General features: G+C 45.3%; 1 pseudogene; it reads left to right on the plus strand.

The window, feature by feature from the left end:
• LOC123486413 overlaps positions 1-26033 on the plus strand; it is a 30259-nt pseudogene that overhangs the window by 1148 nt on the left and 3078 nt on the right.

Raw genomic sequence — 26033 nt, forward strand, 5'->3', positions numbered from 1 at the left:
TGGTAGAGTTTCCCTTGAACTTTTGTCCAATACCAATGATCTCACTATCTAGGTGAAAACCACTTAATTAATTGCTTTATTATCTTTTATATCCCTTTTGTTTTTTTATATGAAATATATTCTGCAATAGTTTTTCACATTTTAAAATCACAGTACTAAGTGTTTGTTTATCTTCCTGTTCTAGTGACTCTAACGACCGCTCTCTCTCCACAGGGAAATCAAGCTCTAGGTCAGTGAACCAGGTGCAGCACAACCACGACACAGAGGCTATGGCTGAACCAGCCTGATACAGTGCCGGCGTTCAGGCAGAGGTGGGTCCAATAGGACAGTGTCTCCCAGCTACATTTGTCCAGTACAGAAACAACCCCTAGCCCTTACCCCTAGACACTTGTGTAGATCTGAAAGGATTGGATAGGTGTAAGCAAGATGGCAAAATCTCCACCCAGCTAAGATTGAACTACTGAATTAACTACTGATTAAATTATTTCAGGTCTACATGAAGTGCCTAGGGGAAGGGGCTAGGGGTTGTTTCTGGACAGGGCCGTTATGTCATGCTGTTTTAGGTGTAAGGGAATATGAACCACAGTCAGAAACAATCCGCAAGTTGTGGAACCCTGTTATACAGGATGTGTTGATTAGATGTTAGTAACGGACCTATCTGACCTAATACTGGACAATATATTGACGTGTTCGTCTGTTGTTTTTAATAAAACACAGCACTGTATATTGTGCTCGGTATATCAATTCTTATCTTTCCTGCTGTGGAATATGTGTGTAGGAGCGCCGATGAGATAGAGGAGTACCAGCGAGTGTCTAGTCATGTTGGGGAAGGGACTGGCTTCAATTCAGAAGGAGCTCCACAGGATGAGAGTGGCCACGAAGACCCAAGTGGAGAATATTGCGATTAAGAGAGAGGTAATACACTGGATTGTGGAAGGATCATGTTATGTACAGTGCTGCTAACCCTGTGATTTGCAAATACCCCAGTTAAACAGATATGTAATATTTGATAGCTTGTTGTCTATAGTTTATATGATATCCTATTTCTACCTGTACTAACCTTATCACTGCTGGAGGAAAGGTTCCCCCTCATTTGCTAATGCAACCTATGCCGCCTCTCCTCAGGTGCAGGAGATGATGCACAAGAAGGTGACGTTGAGTACAGAGACGGACAAAGCCCCTGACTTCCTGGTGGCTCTGAGGCCCCACACCGTGTGGGAGAAGACTCCTGTCAAGCTGTTCTGCACTGTAGGCGGTCACCCCAGGCCTATTGTCAAATGGTTAGGAGCGCTTACCTCTTATTGGACTACTGTTGTACTTCATTATGTATTAGTTTACATATTGTGTATGCATCTAGTAACTACTATGATTAGCCATGCAGTCTTTGAGATGTGACATGTTTTACCAACAAATTAGCAACTAATTACAGCCAATTTAGCGACATTTACCTATGATGGATTAGAATGCTTTTAATTAGCATTTACCTGCAGTTGTGGTTGTAAACTGGTTATAATGACATCATATCAACCAGATTTGTCCTCTGGGACAGTACTTGGCTGGTCATCAACAATACTATTCGATCAAGGAGACGTAGGCCTCATATGAGTGACTATCCTCCATTATGGTGTCTATTGGAGACGTAGCTCTTTAGTGAGGTTTCCTCACTTTATTGGTTTCATTAGCACCATGTTAATGATCACATTAGCACCAATTACACAGTCTCTGCTTTAACAGCCAGCACCTTGGTCTTGTATAATGCTAGAAATGTCTCTGCACATTTCAGTCTTTTTTTGGAGGGACTTCACAGATATTTAGGCTACATATTTTGTTTATGTTTACTGTCAACACGATCTCATTAGAATTTGTCAAAATAGTGACGTTTAACCATTGAATTAATGTCAAATATACTAACATATTAGTTATGTCAATATTATGCCATATTAGTTATATGTCACATAGCAGATGTATTAAAAACACGTCAGTATAGACAATTCCATCAATACTACGGTGTAAAAGAACCCACTTACTAACTTGATGCCTTGTATTTTCAGGTATAAGGGAGGGAAACCTGTTGACCCACTGAGTGCCCCAGGAAAGTACAAGATTGAGAGCAAGTATGGAGTACACAGTCTGATTATTAGCAGGTACTGTACCTCACTCTATTTCGCTGTCTCTTTTCATGTTAATTGGTTTAATTTGACCAAGGTCAAGTTCGGGTTCATTTCAACTTGATTAAGGACCGAAATTCAACTCACATACTGTAGTTTTTAAAATCATTATAACATACATCAAATTGTGTTTCATTTCTTGAACTTACTGACGTCAAATGAAATTGTCACTTGCCTTGTTCTACTCTATGAACAGGTGTTGTTTTTCCACTTGTTGTCAGGCAGTACCCATTGTCCCCCCTTGGCTGTTCCCTGTTGCCAGTGAAAGTGAATGGCACCCCAGTGAAACTGAAGGGAGGAGGGGGTTGTTGCATTTCCTATTTAGTCTAAAGCCAGCTCCGCCTCTAAAGACAGCCTGCATGTCACTGGCCCTCCCGGCTCTCATCTTCAAGACGCCTCAGCTGTTCATACCGAAGTGCTGACCTCCGTGTCATTCGATCCATTCATTCCTCCTCCCCCCTCTCGCTCTCTGCACTGAATCTCTTCTGCGACGTCATTACGTTACTGGGTCAAAAAGGAGAACGCCGTTTAAGTTAGCCCTTCCCCACTCCTCCGCCCCAACACGCTCTCTTTCAAACGTCTTTCTTTTCCACCCTTAATCAATACGTTTTCTTTGATAATATTTGAAGAGAAAGAGAGTGAGAGTGGAAAGAAACAGCCTGAGATCCATATCACCCCAGCTGGGAAAATGGAAAAAGGATCGTCTTTAAAATAGTACTTCCAGGGGGGAAGGTCACATTTCTCCTCTTCTATTCTCACCCTCGGTTTCTCCTTCGGAATGTCTCTCCTTACGATGTGCCGCCTTCTTAACGCCTTCTGCCGCTTCAGAACGTCGCCTTCTGTTCGATGGCGCTCTCAAGCCATGAGATCACTTTCTAAAACGCAATGTCTCCTTCTACACATTAATGTCGTCAAACATTTGACTGGGATTAAAAGTCGTCCTTTAAAAGGCATGAAGGTGAAGGGGAGGATGTTTTGAACAAAATACATTTCTTGGATGTTACACAGTCCTGAGGTCATTTAACACAATGCCAATAAATCCCTATGACATTAACAGTGTTTAACCAATCAGCATTCAGGATTAGACCCACCCGTTGTATAAACAGTGATAATGAACAACACAATACACATGTACCATTTATTTGAGCTATGAAATCATAATATACTAATATCTAATTTCCTTCACTTTAGGTGTGTGGTGAGTGATACTGCTGAGTACAGCGCTGTGGCAACAAACACCCATAGCTCAACTACCAGCAAGGCCTCTGTCACTGTCAAGAGTGAGTCTCTCTCTCTCCTCTCTCGCTTTCTCTCTCTCTCTCTCTCTCTCTCTCTCTCTCTCTCTCTCTCTCTCTCTCTCTCTCTCTCTCTCTCTGTGTCATTTAAGTATTTGCACTAAAGTAATGGAAGTACAGTTGAAGTTGGAAGTTTACATACATTTATGTTGGAGTCATTAAAACTTGTTTTTCAACCACTACACACATTTCTTATTAACAATCTATAGTTTTGGCAAGTCGGTTAGGACATCTACTTTGTGCATGACCATAGTAATTTTCCCAACAATTGTTTACAGACAGATTATTTCACTTATAATTCAATGTATCACAATTCCAGTGGGTCAGAAGTTTACATACACTAAGTTGACTGTGTCTTTAAACAGCTTGAAATATTCCAGAAAATGATGTCATGGCTTTAGAAGCTTCTGATAGGCTAATTGACATCATTTGAGTCAATTGGAGGTGTACCTGTGGATGTATTTCAAGGCCTACCTTCAAACTCAGTGCCTCTTTGCTTGACATCATGGGAAAATCAAAAGAAATCAGCCAAGACTTCAGAAAAATAATTGTAGACCTCCACAAGTCTGGTTCATCCTTGGGAGCAATTTCCAAATGCCTGAAGGTACCACATTCATCTGTACAAACAATAGTACGCAAGTATAAACACCATGGGACCACGCAGCCGTCATACCGCTCAGGAAAGAGACGCGTTCTGTCTCCTAGAGATGAACGTACTTTGGTGCGAAAAGTGCAAATCAATCCCAGAACAACAGCAAAGGACCTTGTGAAGATGCTGTAGGAAACAGGTACAAAAGTATCTATATCCACAGTAAAACGAATCCTATATCTTCATAACCTGAAAGGCCGCTCAGCAAGGAAGAAGCCACTGCTCCAAAACCGCCATAAAAAAGCCAGACTACGGTTTGCAACTGCACATGGGGACTTTTTGGAGAAATGTCCTCTGGTCTGATGAAACAAAAATAGAACTGTTTGGCCATAATGACCATCGTTATGTTTGGAGGAAAAAGGGGGGTGCTTGCAAGCCGAAGAACACCATCCCAACCGTGAAGCACGGGGTGGCAGCATCATGCTGTGGGGGTGCTTTGCTGCAGGAGGGACTGGTGCACTTCACAAAATAGATGGCATCATGAGGGAGGAAAATTATGTGGATATATTGAAGCAACATCTCAAGACATCAGTCAGGAAGTTAAGGCTTGGTCACAAATGGGTCTTCCAAATGGACAATGACCCCAAGCATACTTCCAAAGTTGTGGCAAAATGCCTTAAGGACAACAAAGTCAAGGTATTGGAGTGGCCATCACAGAGCCCTGACCTCAATCCTATAGAAAATTTGTGGGCAGAACTGAAAAAGAATGTGCGAGCAAGGAGGCCTACAAACCTGACTCAGTTACACCTGCTCTGTCAGGAGGAATGGGCCAAAATTCACCCAACTTATTGTGGGAAGCTTGTGGAAGACTACGCGAAACGTTTGACCCAAGTTAAACAATTTAAAGGCAATGCTACCAAATACTAATTGAGTGTATGTAAACTTCTGACCCACTGGGAATGTGATGAAAGAAATAAAACTGAAATAAATCATTCTCTCTACTATTATTCTGACATTTCACATTCTTAAAATAAAGTGGTGATCCTAACTGACCTAAGACAGGGCATTTTTACTAGGATTAAATGTCAGTAATTGTGAAAAACTGAGTTTAAATGTATTAGGCTAAGGTGTATGTAAACTTCCGACTTCAACTGTATTTGCACTGCTATTAAAAGTGCCCTCAAATGTCAATCTCCAAAGCAACAAACACCCATAGCACATGAATCTGAATGAAGGTTTTCATTTTTGAAAGTAATGTTCCTTCTTCCATTTCAACAAAATATTTGTATTCCTCTTAGGACCAGCAGGAGGAGCCCATGGGTCCTGCCAGCTTGTTGGTCAAGGTGAGAGGAAAGAGTGGATTGAGGAGGAGGGTGGGTGGAGAACCAGCCCAGTGCTGCTGGAATGGGGCCCAGACATGGCAGGCTTTGCTTGAGATCAGAGGCCACAAATAACAGTCTCTGTCTAAGTGGCCTGATAAGCACTGGAAACTACTGTGAGTGTGGTTTGTGTTGTTCCAACCTGGAGCCAGTCAACGAATGAAAACAAGGGGAGACTTCTATTCAACACACACTGAATGACCTTACAATGTTACAATACAACAAACATTTACTGACACATCAACCATGATAATTTTGGATTGTGCTAGGTTGGTTTGTTTACGTATCACACTAACATTTCTTCAGTACTTACTTTGATCTGTGTTAACCAAACACTTAAACAACATATACCTACAGTGCATTCGGAAAATATTCGAGACCCTTGGCTTTTTCCACATGTTGTTACATTACAGCCTTATTCTAAAATGGATTAAATATTTTTTTCCCTCATCAATCTAACCGCAATACCCATAATGACAAAGCAAAAACTGGTTTTAGAAATGTTCGCAAATTTATTAAAAATAAAAAACAGAACTAGCTTATTTACATAAGTATTCAGATCCTTTGTTATGAGACTCAACATTGAGCTCAGGTGCATCCTGTTTCCCTTGATCATCCTTGAGATGTTTCTACAACTTGATTGGAGTCCACCTGTGGTGAATTCAATTGATTGGACATGATTTGGAAAGGCACACATGTCAGAGCAAAAACCAAGCCATGAGGTCGAAGGAATTGTCCGTAGAGCTCCGAGACAGTTTTGTGTCGAGGCACAGATCTGGGGAAGGGTACCAAAACATTTCTGCAGCATTTACGGTCCCCAAGAACACAGTGGCCTCCATCATTCTTAAATGAAAGAAGTTTGGAACCACCAAGACTCTTCCTAGAGCTGGCCGCCCAGCCAAACTGAGCAATTGGGGAAGAACGCCTTGGTCTGGGAGGTGACCAAGAACCTGATGGTCACTCTGAGAGAGCTCCAGAGTTCCTCTGTGGAGATGGGAGAACCTTCCAGAAGGACAACCGTCTCTGCAGCCCACCACTAATCAGGCCTTTATGGTAGGAGTGGCCAGACGGAAGCCATTCCTCAGTAAAAAGGCACATGACAGCCTGCTTGGAGTTTGCCAAAAGGCACCTAAAGACTCTCAGAACATGATAAACAAGATTCTCTGGTCTGATGAAACCAAGATTGAACTCTTTGGCCTGAATGCCAAGCGTCACGTCTGGAGGAAACCTGGCACCATCTCTACGGTGAAGCGTAGCGGTGGCAGCATCTTGCTGTGGGGATGTTTTTCAGCGGCAGGGACTGGGAGACTAGTCAGGATCGAGGGAAAGATGAACGGAGCAAAGTACAGAGAGATCCTTGATGAAAACCTGCTCCAGAGCACTCAGGACCTCAGACTGGGGCGACGGTTCACCTTCCAATAGGACAACAACCCTAAGCACACAGCCAAGACAACGCAGGAGTGGCTCGGGACAGAGTCTCTGAATGTCCTTGAGTGGCCCAGCCAGAGCCCCGGACTTGAACCCGATCAAACATCTCTGGAGAGACCTGAAAATAGCTGTGCAGCAACGCTCCCATCCAACCTGACAGAGCTTGAGAGGATCTGCAGAGAAGAATGGGAGAAACTCCCCCAAATACAGGTGTGCCAAGCATGTAGCGTCATACCAAGAAGACTCAAGGCTGTAATCGCTGCCAAAGGTGCTTCAACTAAGTACTGAGTAAAGGTCTGGAATACTTATGTAAATGTGATATTTCTGTTTTTTATATTTTTTATAAATTAGCAAAAATTTATAAAAACCTATTTTTGGGGGGTATTGTGTGTAGATTGATGAGGGGGAGGGGATTTTATCAATTTTAGAATAAGGCTGTAACATAACAAAATGTGGAAAAAGTCAAGGGGTCTGAATACTTTCCGAATGCACTGTAGGTATATGTTGTTTAGATGTTTGGTTAACACAGATCAAAGTAAGTACTATAGGATATTATTGGTTTACTAATATATTAGCATGTGTTGTCTTTGTCTTCTCCTCAGTGCCCCACCTGACTGTGATTCACCACAGTAAGCTGGAGATCACCATGCTGGATAGGTTTGGAGTGTCGTTCGGAACAGAGGGAGGCTCCATCAGTCTGGTGTGTACCATGGTGGTGGTTCCTGACCTGCCCAATGTACCACCACTGGCCCAGTGGTACAGAGACGGTGAGCGAGTGAACATAACTCAATGGTACATCATCACAGTACAGCACAACACAGGAGAGCCATACAGCACATCGTGTAAAAAGCACAGTGCATCTTAATTCACAGCACATCTCAATACAGCGCAGCCCAACATATTACAGTATGACATAGAATGAAGCAACAGTTTTTGTAAACATTCTACAGATGCTATCCATGTTCTTACGGTCAACTCTCAACAACAACGAACTACTAGATAAATTGTTGTTTTTCCGTCTCTGTTGTTGATCAGATAAACTGCTGAAGGCAGGGAAGTTGGCTGAGATTAAGGTTGGTGGGGGCGCTGCCACTTTGACTTTGCCCCACCTGGCCAAGGATGATGAGGGTCTGTACACCCTCCGCATGTGGACGAAGGACGGCACCACCGAGCACAGCGCCTACCTGTTTGTGAAAGGTAAAGTCATATGGACTTATAATTAAATGATAATATTATAATTTCACAATAAAGCAGCATACACTCTTAGATAAAAAGGTGCTATCTAGAACATAACGGTTCTTCGGCTGTCCCCATGGGAGAACTCTTTGAAGAACCCTTTTTTGGTTGCAGGTAGAACCATTTTGGGTTCCAGGTAGAACCCTTTTGGGTTCCATGTAGAACCCTTTGTAGAGGGTTCTACATGGAACTCAGAGGGTTCCACCTGGGAACCGAACGCGGTTCTACCTGGAACCAAAAATGGTTGTTGAATGGGGAAGAACCCTTTTGGAACCCTTTTTTCTAAGAGTGTAGAAACAACATATTTATATTAGAGAAATACTATTTCATGTTATACAGTAGAAAGGAAAGAATGTTTACTATAATGCTATACATTAGAAACAATACCAGGTTTTAGGTTTATTGTTAAGAAACATGTAGTGATAAATGACACAGTTCCCACGGGCCCTTTAAACTTCAGGCCTGACTCAACACAAATATATGCTCTAGGCATTTTACATACTGTATTCAGTTTGTAATTCCATACATATTTGCATGTGTTAACCCAAGTGACTTATACAGTATTCCCACTTTGTCTCCTTATTCCCTACCTTCCCACCTTGTTTCCTTAATCTCTTCCTTATTCCCCAGATGCTGCTCGCTCTGTGGCTGGAGCACCTGGTGCACCAATCAGCGTCAAGGCATTTGACATCAACTCGGACTACGTCCTGGTTGCCTGGAAACCCCCCAACACCACCAACGAGGCTGCCATCACTGGATACTTTGTGGACAAGTCAGTTTGAGTAATTTAGGACATTATGTTAGACTCTCCCGTACAGAATCTCCAACATATGTCAATAAAAGCAGATTTGATTGTAGTTATTAGAAGATGTAAAATATATACAGGATGGCCATTGAGAGTGTATGACAGTGGAATGATTGTTAGAAACGTGGTTTTTCACGATCACATGATGTTTCACATCTAATCTGGTAGAGCAATTGATTTTGTGAAGCTACCGGATCTTACAGAGCCAAGCAAAGTCTTGTGACGAAGGCATGCAAATTAGATTTATAGATAAATGACTGATGGAATTACAAACATCTGCAGTATTGCTGACCTAGTATATTCTCATTGTTGATGTCCATTCAGGACAGCACTTCCACACATCAATACATTCTATGGTTTATGATGTAATTCCCTCTCCTCCTGTACAGACGTGAGTCTGGTAGTGCTACCTGGTCCCAGTGTAACGACGCCCCAGTGCAGATCTGTAAATACCCCGTGCACGGCCTGAGCGTGGGTCACGCCTACCACTTCCGGGTCAGGGCTGTCAACAGTGCCGGGATCAGCAGACCATCCCGCGAGTCTGACAAGGTGACTGCCCTGGACCCAGCTGAGAGAGAAAGACTGCAAGGTACATAACCACACACACTCATGATGTCTTCTTGAGTGCATACTCAAAGGAAACTTTTGTAACGATATTTTTGGTGGAATATCAGCCAGCAGATGCACCTTTGTGTCATAAATGGCCTTTCTGTTTTTTCCTCTGTTGTAACAGTGATTAAACTGGATGGGAAACATGAAATAGTGATTAAAGATGATGACCTGGAAGGTAAAGTATGCCAGCAATGGTAACGGACCAAAATACTGTGTTCAGTCTATTCTATTCCTCCCATCTATTAAACAAAAACACTGGATAACAAATGAACCTTCCAAACAGCATTAAAATTGACATATCCATAACTTTCCATAACTGACCAATATCCATCAAAGCAAATACCTGTTAAATATATTGTATCGGCAAAAGCCCTTACAATATACAATACTATACACATGAATATATGTACACATAAATACATGTGTTCTCAGTACCTTAAAGGAGAAGGATTTCTCCCCTGAGTGTCTCATCATTATTAATCAATAAACCCTTGCGCTTCCTGCTCACCTCCAGCTTTTCGATTGGACTTTGGAATTGACATAGCAACAACTCTAATGATAGTAGTCATATTAATTTCTAAACGTTTCTTCATAGTAAGAATGAATAAAAACTAATTTTCTAAGCAACTTAATTGACACCACTGGGCATCATATTAAATAGGCAACTAAACAGCCAGCTTTTTAAACGTAGATTTAACATGAGTAGATTACATTTATTTTCCTTATTCCTTATACCCTTAATCTTTCATATCCAAACGTCATCCTTGTGTTGTATAATGTTTAACCCATTATCTAACTCTTGACGCTAACGTTGTAACTAAAACGCGATCTAAACTAACCCCAAATGTAATTCCATAATAATCAATACTAAATTAACCCCAAATGTATTTATTAATGATCAAATAATGAAGTATTGTTCAATGCCATTCAATCCCAATGTAGGTTACGTTACATTGCCGGGAGAGCCTACAGATGTGCATGCCTCAGAGATATTCAAATCATATATCGTGCTGAGCTGGAAACCCCCCAGCCCTCGTGGACGGGCACCACTGTGGTACCTCATTGAGAAGGTGTGTGTGGCTGCTCCATTCCCTTTCCCATCTATGTAGATCACTCAGTACAGGAACTGTAATAGATTAGACAGTCCATTTATCTTTTCACAACTTCCAATCTGTCTAAAGTGCAGTAAGAGTTTTGAAAGATTGAAGAAATAACAGCTGGCAGGTAGCTAAAGGCATTTTACTAATTAGATTAGTGATTCAATGACATTGTAGAAGGCTTTACCTTTCATTTGCCCTCCCGTCCCAAATATCCGCTAGTCCATGGCAGGCACTGGGGCTTGGCAGAGGATCAACACAGCAGTGAAACTGCAGTCCCCTCGCTACCCCGTTTTCGATTTGGAAGCCGGGAAAAAGTACCAGTTCCGTGTGTATTCAGAGAACTTGTACGGAGCCAGCGAGGCCTCTGAGCCTACAGATCCCATCGAAAAGGTGGATGAGCATGGTAAGAGTGGGGTTTAGCACACACCACACACACACACGGAGACGGGTACACACACACAGACGGGTACACACACACACATATACACACACACAGACGGGTACACACGCACACACACACACACACACACACGGGGTACACACACACATACACACAAAATGCATTTACAAACAGTGACAGTCAAGGAATCCTTCCAATTCTAATTTGATAAATGAGACTCTGTTTAACATATGTTTCAGGTAGTGAGCGGCCTGTTGGTATGTACAATGTAAAGCCCAACGTTTATCCCTTATTGTAAACGCACTGAGATTTATGTCATGTGACTATCACACTCCTGTAATGTCACAATCACAAATCGGTCTTTCACCCCTGTTCGTATTTTGGAGAAACTAACTACGAAGGATGATGGGCATGATTAAGTCACATCAAATCCGACAGTATCCTCACCCTAAAGTCACAATCACAAAATAAGTTTAGTCCCCACAATATACATGATTGATAATGGTACCCTCTTGTCTGACACGAACTCCCTACATGAAAGATGCATGACATCATGTATCACAACTGTTAAGAATGCCTCTGTCACCCCTTGCTGAAGGTATGTGTTGTAGAATATAGTCCGCAGGTTAACAGAGTGGTTATTGTGTTCATTGTTCTTTATTCTTATGTATATCCTCATAACATCGCACCAAGATCACGTCACATCGGGTATGTTATGCATAATGAGAAATGCATTATTTTTCCCATCTTGAATGAAGGTGTTTTATAAATGATGACGATCATTTATTTGAAGATTTATTTTGAAGATACAGTGGGGAAAAAAAGTATTTAGTCAGCCACCAATTGTGCAAGTTCTCCAACTTAAAAAGATGAGAGAGGCCTGTAATTTTCATCATAGGTGCACGTCAACTATGACAGACAAATTGAGGAAAAAAAATCCAGAAAATCACATTGTAAGATTTTTAATGAATTTATTTGCAAATTATGGTGGAAAATAAGTACTTGGTCACCTACAAACAAGCAAGATTTCTGTCTCTCACAGACCTGTAACTTCTTCTTTAAGAGGCTCCTCTGTCCTCCACTCGTTACCTGTATTAATGGCACCTGTTTGAACTTGTTATCAGTATAAAAAGACACCTGTCCACAACCTCAAACAGTCACACTCCAAACTCCACTATGGCCAAGACCAAAGAGCTGTCAAAGGACACCAGAAACAAAATTGCAGACCTGCACCAGGCTGGGGAAGACTGAATCTGCAATAGGTAAGCAGCTTGGTTTGAAGAAATCAACTGTGGGAGCAATTATTAGAAATGGAAGACATACAAGACCACTGATAATCTCCCTCGATCTGGGGCTCCACGCAAGATCTCACCCGTTGGGTCAAAATGATCACAAGAACGGTGAGCAAAATCCCAGAACCACACGGGGGGACCTAGTGAATGACCTGCAGAGAGCTGGGACCAAAGTAACAAAGCCTACCATCAGTAACACACTACGCCGCCAGGGAGTCAAATCCTGCAGTGCCAGATGTGTCCCCCTGCTTAAGCCAGTACATGTCCAGGCCCGTCTGAAGTTTTGCTAGAGTGCATTTGGATGATCCAGAAGAGGATTGGGAGAATGTCAGATGAAACCAAAATATAACTTTTTGGTAAAACTCAACTCGTCGTGTTTGGAGGACAAAGAATGCTGAGTTGCATCCAAAGAACACCATACCTACTGTGAAGCATGGGGGTGGAAACATCATGCTTTGGGGCTGTTTTTCTGCAAAGGGACCAGGACGACTGATCCGTGTAAATGAAAGAATGAATGGGGCCATGTATCGTGAGATTTTGAGTGAAAACCTCCTTCCATCAGCAAGGGCATTGAAGATGAAACGTGGTTGGGTCTTTCAGCATGACAATGATCCCAAACACACCGCCCGGGCAACGAAGGAGTGGCTTCGTAAGAAGCATTTCCAAGGTCCTGGAGTGGCCTAGCCAGTCTCCAGATCTCAACCCCATAGAAAATCTTTGGAGGGAGTTGAAAGTCTGTGTTGCCCAGCGACAGCCCCAAAACATCACTGCTCTAGAGGAGATCTGCATGGAGGAATGGGCCAAAATACCAGCAACAGTGTATGAAAACCTTGTGAAGACTTAGAGAAAACGTTTGACCTGTGTCATTGCCAACAAAGGGTATATAACAAAGTATTGAGAAACTTTTTGTTATTGACCAAATACTTATTTTCCACCATAATTTGCTAATAAATTCATTAAAAATCCTACAATGTGATTTTCTGGATTTCTTTTTCTCATTTTGTCTGTCATAGATGACGTGTACCTATGATGAAAATTACAGGCCTCTCTCATCTTTTTAAGTGGGAGAACTTGCACAATTGGTGGCTGACTAAATACTTTTTTTCCCCACTGTATGTGTGCATTTCTAACTCCTAAGCACTTATACTCACTTACTGTGTAGTAATGATACATCAATTCAGTATCTCCAGTCCCCAACATGCATGAGTTTTGCCTGTGTAGGTGTTCCCTCCGCTCCTGGTCAGGTGGTTGCCACCAGGAACACCAAGTCCTCTGTGTTCGTGCAGTGGGACCCCCCCAAACACCCCAACCACCTCATGGGCTACTACATAGATGCCTCTTTGGTGGGATCCAAGGCCTGGGCCCCATGCAACCACAAGCCCTACAAGCACACCAGGTAGCCATTTAAACATATACATTTGTCTACTAGTTATCTATTGAAACTACTGCAGTGATTTAATATTATATATATTATTAATGGAGATGGGACAGTGAATGTAGTGTGACAGTCCTCTGTCCTTCTTGAGAATAATCCAGAAATAAAATCCTTGCAAACGAGCCACTGATTTGGCAAAATCCTGACACCTATATATTGTCCAGGTCTTAGAGTCAGCAATACTACCTTCAATTCAAGAAGTGTAGATGATCATGTTTAATTCCCCTGTTTTAGGTTTGTGGTCCATGGACTGACCCCGGGGGAGACCTATGTGTTCCGTGTCCAGGCTGTCAACGTCTATGGCCTCAGTGATGAGTCCCAGGAATCTACTCCTATTGCTGTGGAGCCCGCCCTCAGTAAGTATCAATAGAATATTGGCGTATAAGAAACGCAGGATTGCAATCAATGAATACAACTGTATTTATCAAGCCATTTTTACACCAACAGTTGTCACATAAAGTGCTTTACAGTAACCTGAACTAGACCCCCAAAGAGCAAGCAGTATTGCCTTACTATCAATATTTAACTTTGACTATTTTCCTTTGTCCAATGCTAAATATGAATGATTTTATTGTTTCATCTAGAGAGGGGAGTGGAGTATGGTATGTATTGAGTTGTTCTGTTATCTAGGGGGTGTTTTAATGCACAGTTCTGCTCCTGAACAGGTTCACCACCAGACTTATTCACTGTCCCTTCCCCCACTTTTGCTGTATCTGTGCACTGAACTCTTGTCAGAGTGCTTTATGTGCCACTTTGATAATTCCGTGAATTTTCACATCAATTTTACATGATGGAAAGGTATTCTGAATTTACCTGTGTGACTCTGTGCCACAGCGACACCCAGTGCACCTCATGGCATCACCATGCTGAGCTGTGACGGAGCCTCCATGATCATTGCCTGGAAGAGCCCCAAGCACTGCGGTGGCTCCAAGATCAACGCCTACTACGTCGACAAGCGTGATGCAGACAGCCTGGCCTGGAAGGGAGGTCAACTCTGCCCCCACCAAGACCAGGACCTACACGGTACGTCACGTGGTGTCAGAATTGGGATCTGATTAGGATAAATAGGTTTGGTTCTTCATACATAATGGTTTAATAACTGTATTGTTGATAGTGTGAACAGTATGTACTCTTCCCTTTGCATCTAAATAATAGATTAGATCTATAATAAAACTTTGCCATTCAAAATCAATAGCAAATATGCAGCTACTTGTAGCAACACTGTTGAAAATATTAGATATATTTGGATCCCTGTCTCATTACCCTTCTCTTCAGGTTGACGGTCTGACGGAGGGAACCTTCTACGAGTTTAAGGTCCAGGCTGGGAACCTGGCAGGTGTGGGCGTGCCCTCTGCTCCTAGCGCTCCTCTGAAGTGTGAGGCCTGGACTATAGTAGTACCAGGTAAAGTAAAGGAACCATCTTATTATGAGTATTTTTGATCATTAGTATCGTGGTACTGTATCATGTCCCTGTTACTTATTTAATTTTTAATTAAGTTGTTTTAATTTGAATAATGTTCCAATTACGGGCAGTGAGATTGTGCAAAGTTACTGTTTGACCTTTGACCTTTAGGTCCTGCTTATGACTTGGCCTTCAGTGAGGTCAGAGGTGACTCCCTGGTCATCCTGTGGAAGGCCCCTGTCTACACTGGCGCCAGTGCCGTCACTGGATACATCGTGGAGATGGCCAAGAAGGGCCATCACTACCACCCCCTGAATGAAGAGGCTATTGGCCACCGTTATCTGCAGGTAAACAACCAACTAGAGTATGTAGGCCACATGAGCACACAGGACATGAGGGTTCAGATCATCTCTGCAGAGTTTGTAAATTGACTCTTAACTTGTAATATGTGTGCGTAAAACTCAAATATTTAGTTTGAATCATGTTTTGGTATAGAAAGGTTCATTAAGTGTCATGTTGTGCTCATGTAACTCAAGTTAGGATTCAGTCTATAATAAACAATGTAATGTTCATTGCGATGTTTAATTGATGTAATGATTTGTTGGCGCTGTATAGGTGACTGGTCTGGAGGCAGGAGCAGAGTATACATTCAAAGTGAAGGCTGTCAACGCTGAGGGCGTAGGAAAGGCCTCCCCGGACGTCTGAGCCAGTGGTTGCCAAGGCTCTGCCAGGTAATAACACTTATGTGACAGCTATATGACACCTATACGACAACTGTATGACATATACTGTATATGACAACTTCAGTCTGATATAGCATGTTGGATTTGTGTGAGTGATTTGTGTTTGAACCGTTTTGGTATAGGAACATATGGCATACACTCCTCCATTGGTTTTGAGTAGGATTTTCATTAGCTTTTGGTTTGAACAGTTTTGCTAATGCATAATATGTAAAATTTCCTCTCTACCGCTCAGCAATAAAGGTTATTATTTTGTCTGTTTTCTTGTGTTAAGGCACCCAGGAGATCCAGTGTGGAGTGGATGAGGACACTGGTGATATTTTCCTGTCATTCGAGGCCTGTGAGATTTCTGAGACCTCCAGCTTTGCTTGGTCTAAGAACTACAAAGAAATCGGTGACTGTCCAAGAGTTGCCATAGAAACTAAGGGCAAACAGTAAGTGTGTTTTTTATGTCTTTATTGACCACACAACCATACTAAATACTTTTGTCAACATCATTTGTTTCAACATTTATTTCTTTTCCAGTTCTAAGCTGACTTTTGTCGACCCAGACGTGAGTGATTTGGGTGCGTTCTCTGTGGTTGTGACTGACACTGATGGAGTTTCTGCTAGCCACACCGTGACAGAGGATGGTAGGTTTATATATGCCCCTAGATTCAGATTAAAAAATATAGATATGTTTCTTGTTGAAATGTATACCTATATTCTTCATTCTTGAATTGATCTTGCAGCCCTGAACACCATGCTGGAACTCAGCTATAACATCAGACATCCAAGTGAGTATTATGCTTCAATATGCATCTTTGTCAGGCATGAAGTGTCACATAGGAATCTTCTCACAATACCACAACAAATATCCCTTGAGAATTGATCATTTATTTGTTTGTTTCTTCATCCAGTTGTCCCACTGAAGCACCAACTGAACTATGAGGTTCTAGAGAAGGGCCACGTGCGTTTCTGGCTGCAGTGCCTCAAGATGTCACCCGCCGTCACCTATAGGTTCATTGTCAACGACAAGGAGGTCACCAGCAGTGATGTGGGTGCCAAACCGACAACCTCAAACATTGCTTTTTAATCAAGGAAAATAATAGAGTGCTATGTAGGACAGTTAACAAAACAACAGGGAAAAATGAATGATGCCTTTTTCTGTACTCTGAATTTCGCTGATGAATTCAAATCAAATTTTATTTGCCACATGCGCCGAATACAACAGGTGCAGACATTACAGTGAAATGCTTACTTACAGCCCTTAACCAACAGTGCATTTATTTTTTATAAAAAAGTAAAATAAAACAACAACAAAAAATTGTTGAGAAAAAAAGAGCAGAAGTAAAATAAAATAACAGTAGGGAGGCTATATATACAGGGGGGCACCAGTGCGGAGTCAATGTGCGGGGGCACCGGCTAGTTGAGGTAGCTGAAGTAATATGTACATGTGGGTAGAGTTAAAGTGACTATGCATAAATAATTAACAGAGTAGCAGCAGCGTAAAAATATGGGGTGGGGGGTGGGGTTGTGGGGGGCAGTGCAAATAGTCCGGGTAGCCATGATTAGCTGTCCAGGAGTCTTATGGCTTGGGGGTAGAAGCTGTTGAGAAGTCTTTTGGACCTAGACTTGGCACTCGGTACCGCTTGCCGTGCGGTAGCAAGAGAGAACAGTCTATGACTAGGGTGGCTGGAGTCTTTGACAATTTTGAGGGCCTTCCTCTGACACCGCCTGGTATAGAGGTCCTGGATGGCAGGAAGCTTGGCCCCAGTGATGTACTGGGCAGTCACGCACTACCCTCTGTAGTGCCTTGCGGTCGGAGGCCAAGCAGTTGCCATACCAGGCGGTGATGCAACCAGTCAGGGGTGCTCTCGATGGTGCAGCTGTAGAATTTTTGAGGATCTGAGGACCCATGCCAAATCTTTTCAGTCTCCTGAGGGGGAATAGGCTTTGTCGTGGCCTCTTCACGACTGTCTTGGTGTGTTTGGACCATGATAGTTCGTTGGTGATGTGGACACCAAGGAACTTGAAGCTCTCAATAATATGCCATTTTAGCAGACGCTTTTATCCAAAGCGACTTACATGACTGCGTGCATACATTTCTTTTTGTGTATGGGTGGTCCCGGGGATCGAACCCACTACCTTGGCGTTACAAGCGCCGTGCTCTACCAGCTGAGCTACAGAGGACCACAACCTGTTCCACTACAGCCCCGTCGATGAGAATGGTGGCGTGCTCAGTCCTCTTTTTTTCCTGTAGTCCACAATCCTCTCCTTTTGTCTTGGTCACGTTGAGGGGAGAGGTTGTTATCCTGGCACCACACGGCCAGGTCTCTGACCTCCCTACAGGCTGTCTCATCGGTGATCAGGCCTACCACTGTTGTGTCGTCGGCAAACTTAATGATGGTGTTTGAGTCGTGCCTGGCCATGCAGTCATGGGTGAACAGGGAGTACAGGAGGGGGACTGAGCACGCACACCTTAGGGGGCCCCCGTGTTGAGGATCAGTGTGGCAGATGTGTTGTTACCTACCCTTACCACCTGGGGGGCGGCCCGTCAGGAAGTCCAGGATCCAGTTGCAGAGGGAGGTGTTTAGTCCCAGGATCCTTAGCTTAGTGATGAGCTTTGAGGACACTATGGTGTTGAATGCTGAGCTGTAGTCAATGAATAGCATTCTCACGTAGGTGTTCCTCTTGTCCAGGTGGGAAAGGGCAGTGTGGAGTGCAATAGAGATTGCATCATCTGTGGATCTGTTGGGGCGGTATGCAAATTGGAGTGGGTCTAGGGATTCTGGGATAATGGTGTTGATGTGAGCCATGACCAGCCTTTCAAAGCACTTCATAGCTACAGAAGTCAGTGCTACGGGTCGGTAGTCATTTAGGCAGGTTATCTTAGTGTCCTTGGGCACGGGACTATGGTGGTATGCTTGAAACATGTTGGTATTACAGACTCAGTCAGGGACATGTTGAAAATGTCAGTGAAGACACTTGCCAGTTGGTCAGCACATGCTCGGAGTACACGTCCTGGTAATCCGTCTGGCCCTGCGGCCTTGTGAATGTTGACCTGCTTAAAAGTCTTACTCACATCGGCTACGGAGAGCGTGAATTCAATTCAGTAATATTTTATTTATCCCACAAGGGCAATTATGCAGTGTGAATATTCATAACAAATAACATGAGACACAATCACATGAAACATTGAAACATAAAGGTAATAGTTATTAAAAAACATGCATGATGTAATTATGGTATGTATTTTGTATGTTCCGTAGAGCCACAAGATCAGCCATGACGTGAATACCGGGGGTGATCCAGATGACTGTGGATCACTTCTCCAAGGCCAGCGAGGCCACCTACACCGTCCAGATCCATGACGGCAGAGCCAAGAACCAGAGCTCTCTGGTCCTGGTGGGAGATGGTGAGAGGGGATTTAATATACAGTACGTCAGACCTGGGTTCAAATACTATTCGAAATTATTTCAAATACTTTATCTGGGCTTGACTGAGTTTCCTGGTGCAATAGAACCAATAGAATAGCCAATCAAAACCACAAATCCCGCCCATCTGGCAATCCAGGTAGACTAAAGCAAACACTAAAATGATTTGATAGATTTCAAATTGTCACGGTTTACTAAGCCAGAACCCAGAAGCAGACCAGGACAAGGTAAGTGGTGTCAAAAGGTGAGTGTTTATTTACTGAACCAAGGGTGAAGGGAAATAATCCAGGGAACAGAGCGGCGGCGTGGAGGAGTTGTAGAGGGTCCAGTGGTTGATCCGATGATGGCTCGGCAGCCGCCGACCATCAGGCAGAGGTTGGGTAGAGGTTCCGGACGAGTGACTGTGGGGAGAACAAAACGGAGGTAAGTACCAGGCAGGTCAACAGGGTGCAACAAAACAACAAAAACTAACTCTAGTACTGAGGCTGATACGCCGGCAAAACATACTGTTCATGGCTAACGATCCGGCAGGAACTGGATGTTGGGCCAGACCCTAAGAAGGGTGATGATTAGGCCCAGGTGTGCCGATTGCTGATGGGAAGCAGGTGCGGAAACAAGAGCGCTCCCCGGAGCGTTCCCGAACCCTCGGGAAACAGGAGCTACGACCAGAAACACTCGTCACCAGACAGGACCCGACTCAGACCGCCGGGATCGTTACAGTACCCCCCTCCGACGAACGCCACCGGGCGGACTCCCGGAGCGCCAGGATGGAGGCGGTAGAAGTCCCTGATGAGATCCGGATCTAGGACCTGTCGCCGCGGAATCCAACTCCTCTCCTCAGGACCATACCCCTCCCAGTCCACGAGATACTGGAAACCCCGGCCCCGCCGTCGGGAATCCATGATGCGCCGCACCGTGTAGGCAGGACCACCTCCGATCATCCGAGGAGGAGGAGGAGGAGGCGGAGGAGGCAACAGAGGACTGAGGAGGACAGGCTTGAGGCAGGAGACATGAAAGGTGGGATGGACTCTGAGCGTCCTCGGTAGTTTGAGTCGAACTGCCACTGGATTGATCACCTTCTCCACCACAAACGGACCAATGAACTCGGTAATAACTTCCTAGACTCAGTCCGTAACGGAAGATCCCGTGTGGCCAACCAAACCCTATCTCCGATGGTATAGGTGGGAGCGGGGATCCGGCGACGATTCGCCTGGAGCTGATACCGGTCCGAACCTCTAAGGAGTGCCTTTCTGGCCCGATGCCAGGTCCGGTGGCAGCACGAATGTGGGCCTGAACAGAAGGCACTGAGAGCTCCTTCTCCTGAGAAGGGAACAGGGGAGGTTGGTAGCCATACAGGCACTGGAAGGGAGACATCCCAGTGGCAGATGTAGGGAGAGTATTGTGGGCATACTCAACCCAAGGCAACTGAGAGGCCCAGGAGGTGGGGTTGGAAGAGACCAGACAGCGTAGCGTGGATTCCATCTTCTGGTTGGCTCTCTCCGCCTGACCATTGGATTGGGGGTGAAAACCAGATGTGAGACTGACTGTAGCTCCAATGGCCGAACAGAAGGACTTCCAGACAGCAGAGGTAAACTGAGGGCCACGGTCGGAAACGATATCACTGGGCAAACCGTGGACCCTGAAAACCTCCCCTAACCAGGATCTCGGGACGTCTCCGAGGCAGAGGGAAGCTTGGCAATCGGCACAAAGTGGGCGAACTTGCTGAATCTGTCCCACGATAGTCAGAACGACCGTGTTCCCCCTCAGAAGCGGGCAACCCGTGACGAAGTCCAGGGCCAGATGCGACCATGGACGCGGGGAATAGGAAGGGGGTGAAGTAGTCCAGAGCTGGGCCGATTGGTACTCTTATTCTGCGCACACACTGGACAGGCAGCAACAAAACCCCGAGTATCCTCGGCCATGGCAGGCCACCAAAAACGTCTGCGAAGAAACGCCATAGTCCGAGCCACGCCAGGGTGACAAGCCATCTTACTGGCGTGGGACCACTTGAGAACAGCAGGACGAACCGACTCAGGCACAAACAACCGACCGGGTGGACCGTTACGGGACCGGGCTGAGTCCGAAGGGCCGCCAGCACCTCCTCCTCAATCTTCCCATGACTGCTCCCACGACGCAGTTCCGGGGGAGAATAGTCTCGGTCTTGGACCCACTCTCCTCCGTCTTGGAGAACATCCGGGACAAGGCGTCCGCCTTGCCGTTCTTAGACCCAGGTCGGAACGTCAGGACAAACTTGAATCGTCCGAAAAACAACGCCCACCTGGCCTGGACGGGAGTTGAGACGTTTCGCCGATTGCACGTAAGCAAGATTCTTGTGGTCAGTCCAGACAATAAGCGGTTGCTCCGCCCCCTCCAACCAGTGGCGCCACTCCTCCAAGGCAAGTTTCACCGCGAGAAGCTCCCGGTTACCCACATCGTAATTCCTCTCCGCAGGTGAAAGGCGACGAGAGTAGTAGGCGCAGGGATGGAGTTTACTGTCCGTGGAGCATCGCTGCGACAGGATGGCGCCAACTCCCCACATCAGACGCGTCCACTTCAACAACGAACTGACGGGCCGTGTCCGGTTGAGAGAGAATCGGTGCGTTGGTAGAATCGCCTCTTCAAATCCAGAACGCTCGATCCGCCTCCGGATTCCACTTGAAAGTCCTGATGCTGGAAGTCAAGGCAGTTAATGGAGCGGCCACACGGCTGTAATCCCCCGGATGAATCTGCGGTGAGAAATTCGCAAACCCCAAAAATCTCTGGAGCTGCAATCTCGCCGGGCTGGGCCCATTCCAGAACCGCTCTAACCTTCTCCTGGTCCATCCTAATCTCTCCCCTGGAGATGATGTACCCGAGAAAGGATGTTGTGTGGGCGTGAAACTTCGCACTTCTCGGCCTTCACGAACAGGCGATTCTCCAACAATCGCTGCAGAACCTGCCGGACATGCTGGACGTGGTCGGAAGGTTCCTTCGAGAAGATCAGAATGTCATCCAGGTAAACAAACACGAAGGGACCGATCATATCTCTCAGGGCGTCGTTCACCATACTCTGGAATACCGCTGGAGCATTGGTCAGTCCAAACGGCATCACCTGATACTCAAGTGCCCCATCGGTGTATTGAAACCCGTCAACCACTCGTCCCCCTCTCTGATCCGGACCAGGTGATACGCATTGCGTAGGTCTAACTTGGTGAACACCGTAGCACCCTGTAAGGAGTCGAAGGCAGAACTCATCAAGGGCAGGGGGATACTTGTTCTTGACCGTGATGTCATTCAACCCCGATAGTCAATACATGGTCGGAAGAGAGCCATCCTTCTTACCCACAAAGAAGAATCCTGCCCCCAGGGGTGATGACGAGGACGAACGAGACCAGCAGCTAGGGACTCCTTGATGTAGGTCTCCAACGCCTCACGTTCAGGTCGGGAGATACTGTATAACCTTCCCTTGGGGTAGACAGCTCCAGGGACCAGGTTGATGGCACAATCATATGGTCGGTGGGGAGGGAGTGACAGAGCCTTCTGCTTACTGAAAACCTCCCCAAATCGTGATATGTCTCGGGAACCAGGGACAAATCTGGAGGTTTAGCCTCAATCACCTGACTGGGAACCGAATGGGGGCAGGCAGTCTTGAGACAGTTAGCATGACAATCCAGGCTCCAACTCGTTACCTTGCCCGTCACCCAATCGAACGTGGGATTGTGTTCCTTCAACCAGGGGTATCCAAGGACCAGAGGAACATGGGAAGACGGCAGAATGAAAAATGAAATCATCTCAGAATGATTCCCTGACAACCGCATCTTAACGGTTCAGTCCTCATCGTGATACGTGCCAGACTACTGCCGTTCAGAGTGGTCGCTTCAATGGCTTCCGGCAATTGCTCCTTGGAAAGCCCCAGCTGTTCCACCAACTCGGCATCAAGAAAGCTTCCATCGGCACCTGAATCGATAAAGCGTTAAGCGCTAAGCTCTGATTCCTGTTCACAAGGGTAGCCGGGAAGCGGGGTCTGACAGAGGTACTGAGAGGTTGAAACTGGCTCGCTAAAAGTCCTCCCAACTTTAGCGAGCCGGGCAGTTTGACGACCGCCGGGAACAAGTGGAGATGTAATGTCCCGAGCTACCACAGTAGAGGCAGCAGTTGGTCTTACGTCTATGTTGACGCTCCTCCTTGGTTAACCCGTGCCGCCCCACTTGCATGGGTTCCGAATCGGGAGAGAGGACCTCTCCACTAATCCACTGTGGTGGAGAATGATCGATGTGTTCTGGTCCACCACCCGACCCGACTGGGAACTGAGAAACTGATCGATTGGACGGACCCCATTGCTTCTCCCTCCTTCGGCTCTCGGACTCGATTATCCACCCGAATGGACAAGGCTACCAAGCTGTCCAGGTCACTAGGCTCCGGATAGGAGATCAACTCATCCTTGAGCTGCTCCGACAGACCCTGGTAAAAGGCCGCTTGCAGAGACTCCTCGTTCCACCCACTCTCTCCACAGCCAACGTCTTGAACTCAATCACGAAGTCGGCCACGCTGCGAGTTCCTGGCGAGCGAAAACAGGCGCCTAGCTGCGTCCCCTCCCTCGGACGGAATGGTCGAAGAGCTTCCTCATCTCGGCCGTGAACCCCTGGTATGAAGCCATGCAGGGATCCTGTCGTTCCCCAAACGGCTGAAGCCCACTCCAGCGCACGACCACGCAGCAACTCAATCACAAGGCTATCCTAGCCTTGTCTGTGGCATAAGAGTAGGGCTGTAGATCGAACACTAGTCCACACTGCATAAGGAAGGAACGGCATCTTCCCAGCTCCCCCTCATATTTATCCGGCGTCGGAACCTTGGGCTCACGGATGGCCACAGCTTCAGAAGCGGCAGGCGAGATGGATGAAACCGGTAGTGGATCCTCCACCGGCCACTTGCGTTGGTTCTGGACCTCCGTCAGACCGGTAGAAAGGTTCCGAACTGACAACGCGATCTCCTGTAGTACCGTGCTATGATGGCCCAACATCTTCTCCTGCTGGGTAATAGCATGGCGAACAGAGTCCAGGTCCGCTGGGTTCATTACTGGCCGGATCGTTCTGTCACGGTTTACTAAGCCAGAACCCAGAAGCAGACCAGGACAAGGTAAGTGGTGTCAAAAGGTGAGTGTTTATTTACTGAACCAAGGGTGAAGGGAAATAATCCAGGGAACAGAGCGGCGGCGTGGGAGGAGTTGTAGAGGGTCCAGTGGTTGATCCGATGATGGCTCGGCAGCCGCCGACCATCAGGCAGAGGTTGGGTAGAGGTTCCGGACGAGTGACTGTGGGGGAGAACAAAAACGGAGGTAAGTACCAGGCAGGTCAACAGGGTGCAACAAAACAACAAAAACTAACTCTAGTACTGAGGCTGATACGCCGGCAAAACATACTGTTCATGGCTAACGATCCGGCAGGAACTGGATGTTGGGCCAGACCCTAAGAAGGGTGATGATTAGGCCCAGGTGTGCCGATTGCTGATGGGAAGCAGGTGCCGAAAAACAAGAGCGCTCCCGGAGCGTTCCCGAACCCTCGGGAAACAGGAGCTACGACCAGAAACACTCGTCACCAGACAGGACCCGACTCAGACCGCCGGGATCGTTACACAAATAGTATTTGATCCAAAGTCTGATATACATATGATAATAGTAAGCGTTTTCTTCTTTACCATAAAGCTACGGTGCTGGAGTGTAAGCGGTTGGGTATTAGGTTCAGTAGTGACATTGTTGTGTTCTATTCTCAGTGTTCAAGGCTGCCTTGAAGGAGGCTGAGTTCCAGAGGTCAGAGCACATCAGGAAACAAGGTATTCTATCCTAGTACACAGATGATTGATGGCACATATTTGATCGATAGTATGAAAGTTTATGTTTAATTTTTCAACAAGAAAGTGAAGACTTTGTTGTCTTGATATTATACATTAGTAATCATCTGGTCTGTTAGTTTGATTTTCAACATTTCACATTGCGCTATAGATACAGTTTGTACTGGTCTTGTGTGGCTTAGTTGGCAAAGCATCGCACTTGCAACGCCAGGGTTGTGGGTTCGATTCCCATGGGGGATCAGTATGAAAAATGTATGCACTCACTACTGTAAGTTGCTCTGGATAAGAGTGTCTGCTAAATGGCTAAAATGTACTTTATATTGTGATAATAGTTTTCAAAATGAAATATTTCTCATAATGTTTAGGTCCCCACTTTGCTGAGTACCTTTCCTACCATGTGGATGACGACTGTACTGTTCTGCTCGTCTGCAAGGTAACAAACACGTTTTCTTGGACTTGTTATTGTGGTTACAGATATCTATTTACTTCAGGTTGAAACTGTGTATATATTTGTAATCATTGGGGCTTTGCAGTTTACACGTTAAATTGTTGGGAGCATATATCGTGTGTGGGACTTTCTTTATTTGTGGGACAGATTGTATTCTGTATGTGTTTGTGTCTCAGGTTGCCAATGTGAAGAAAGAGACTGTGTTCCACTGGTTCAAGGATGACGAGGAGATCGTTCTGGAGACCCCTCCTAACGTGATGTCTGGATCTGTTGCTCTCCCCATCTCCTTGGTAACTACTGCTGTAAACCTTGAAAGCAATGACTGCACAAGGAATACAACTGCTCAAGGGAACTCCGTTTTTTTCAATTTACCACGGTATCGTTTTTTTATTTTTAAAGATGACGATACTATCTAAAATATTACCAAATGTTTCTGATTTTATAATATAATCTCAGTAAATA

This window comes from Coregonus clupeaformis, unplaced genomic scaffold (assembly GCF_020615455.1).
Source record: "Coregonus clupeaformis isolate EN_2021a unplaced genomic scaffold, ASM2061545v1 scaf1195, whole genome shotgun sequence".
Classification (NCBI taxonomy): domain Eukaryota; kingdom Metazoa; phylum Chordata; class Actinopteri; order Salmoniformes; family Salmonidae; genus Coregonus; species Coregonus clupeaformis.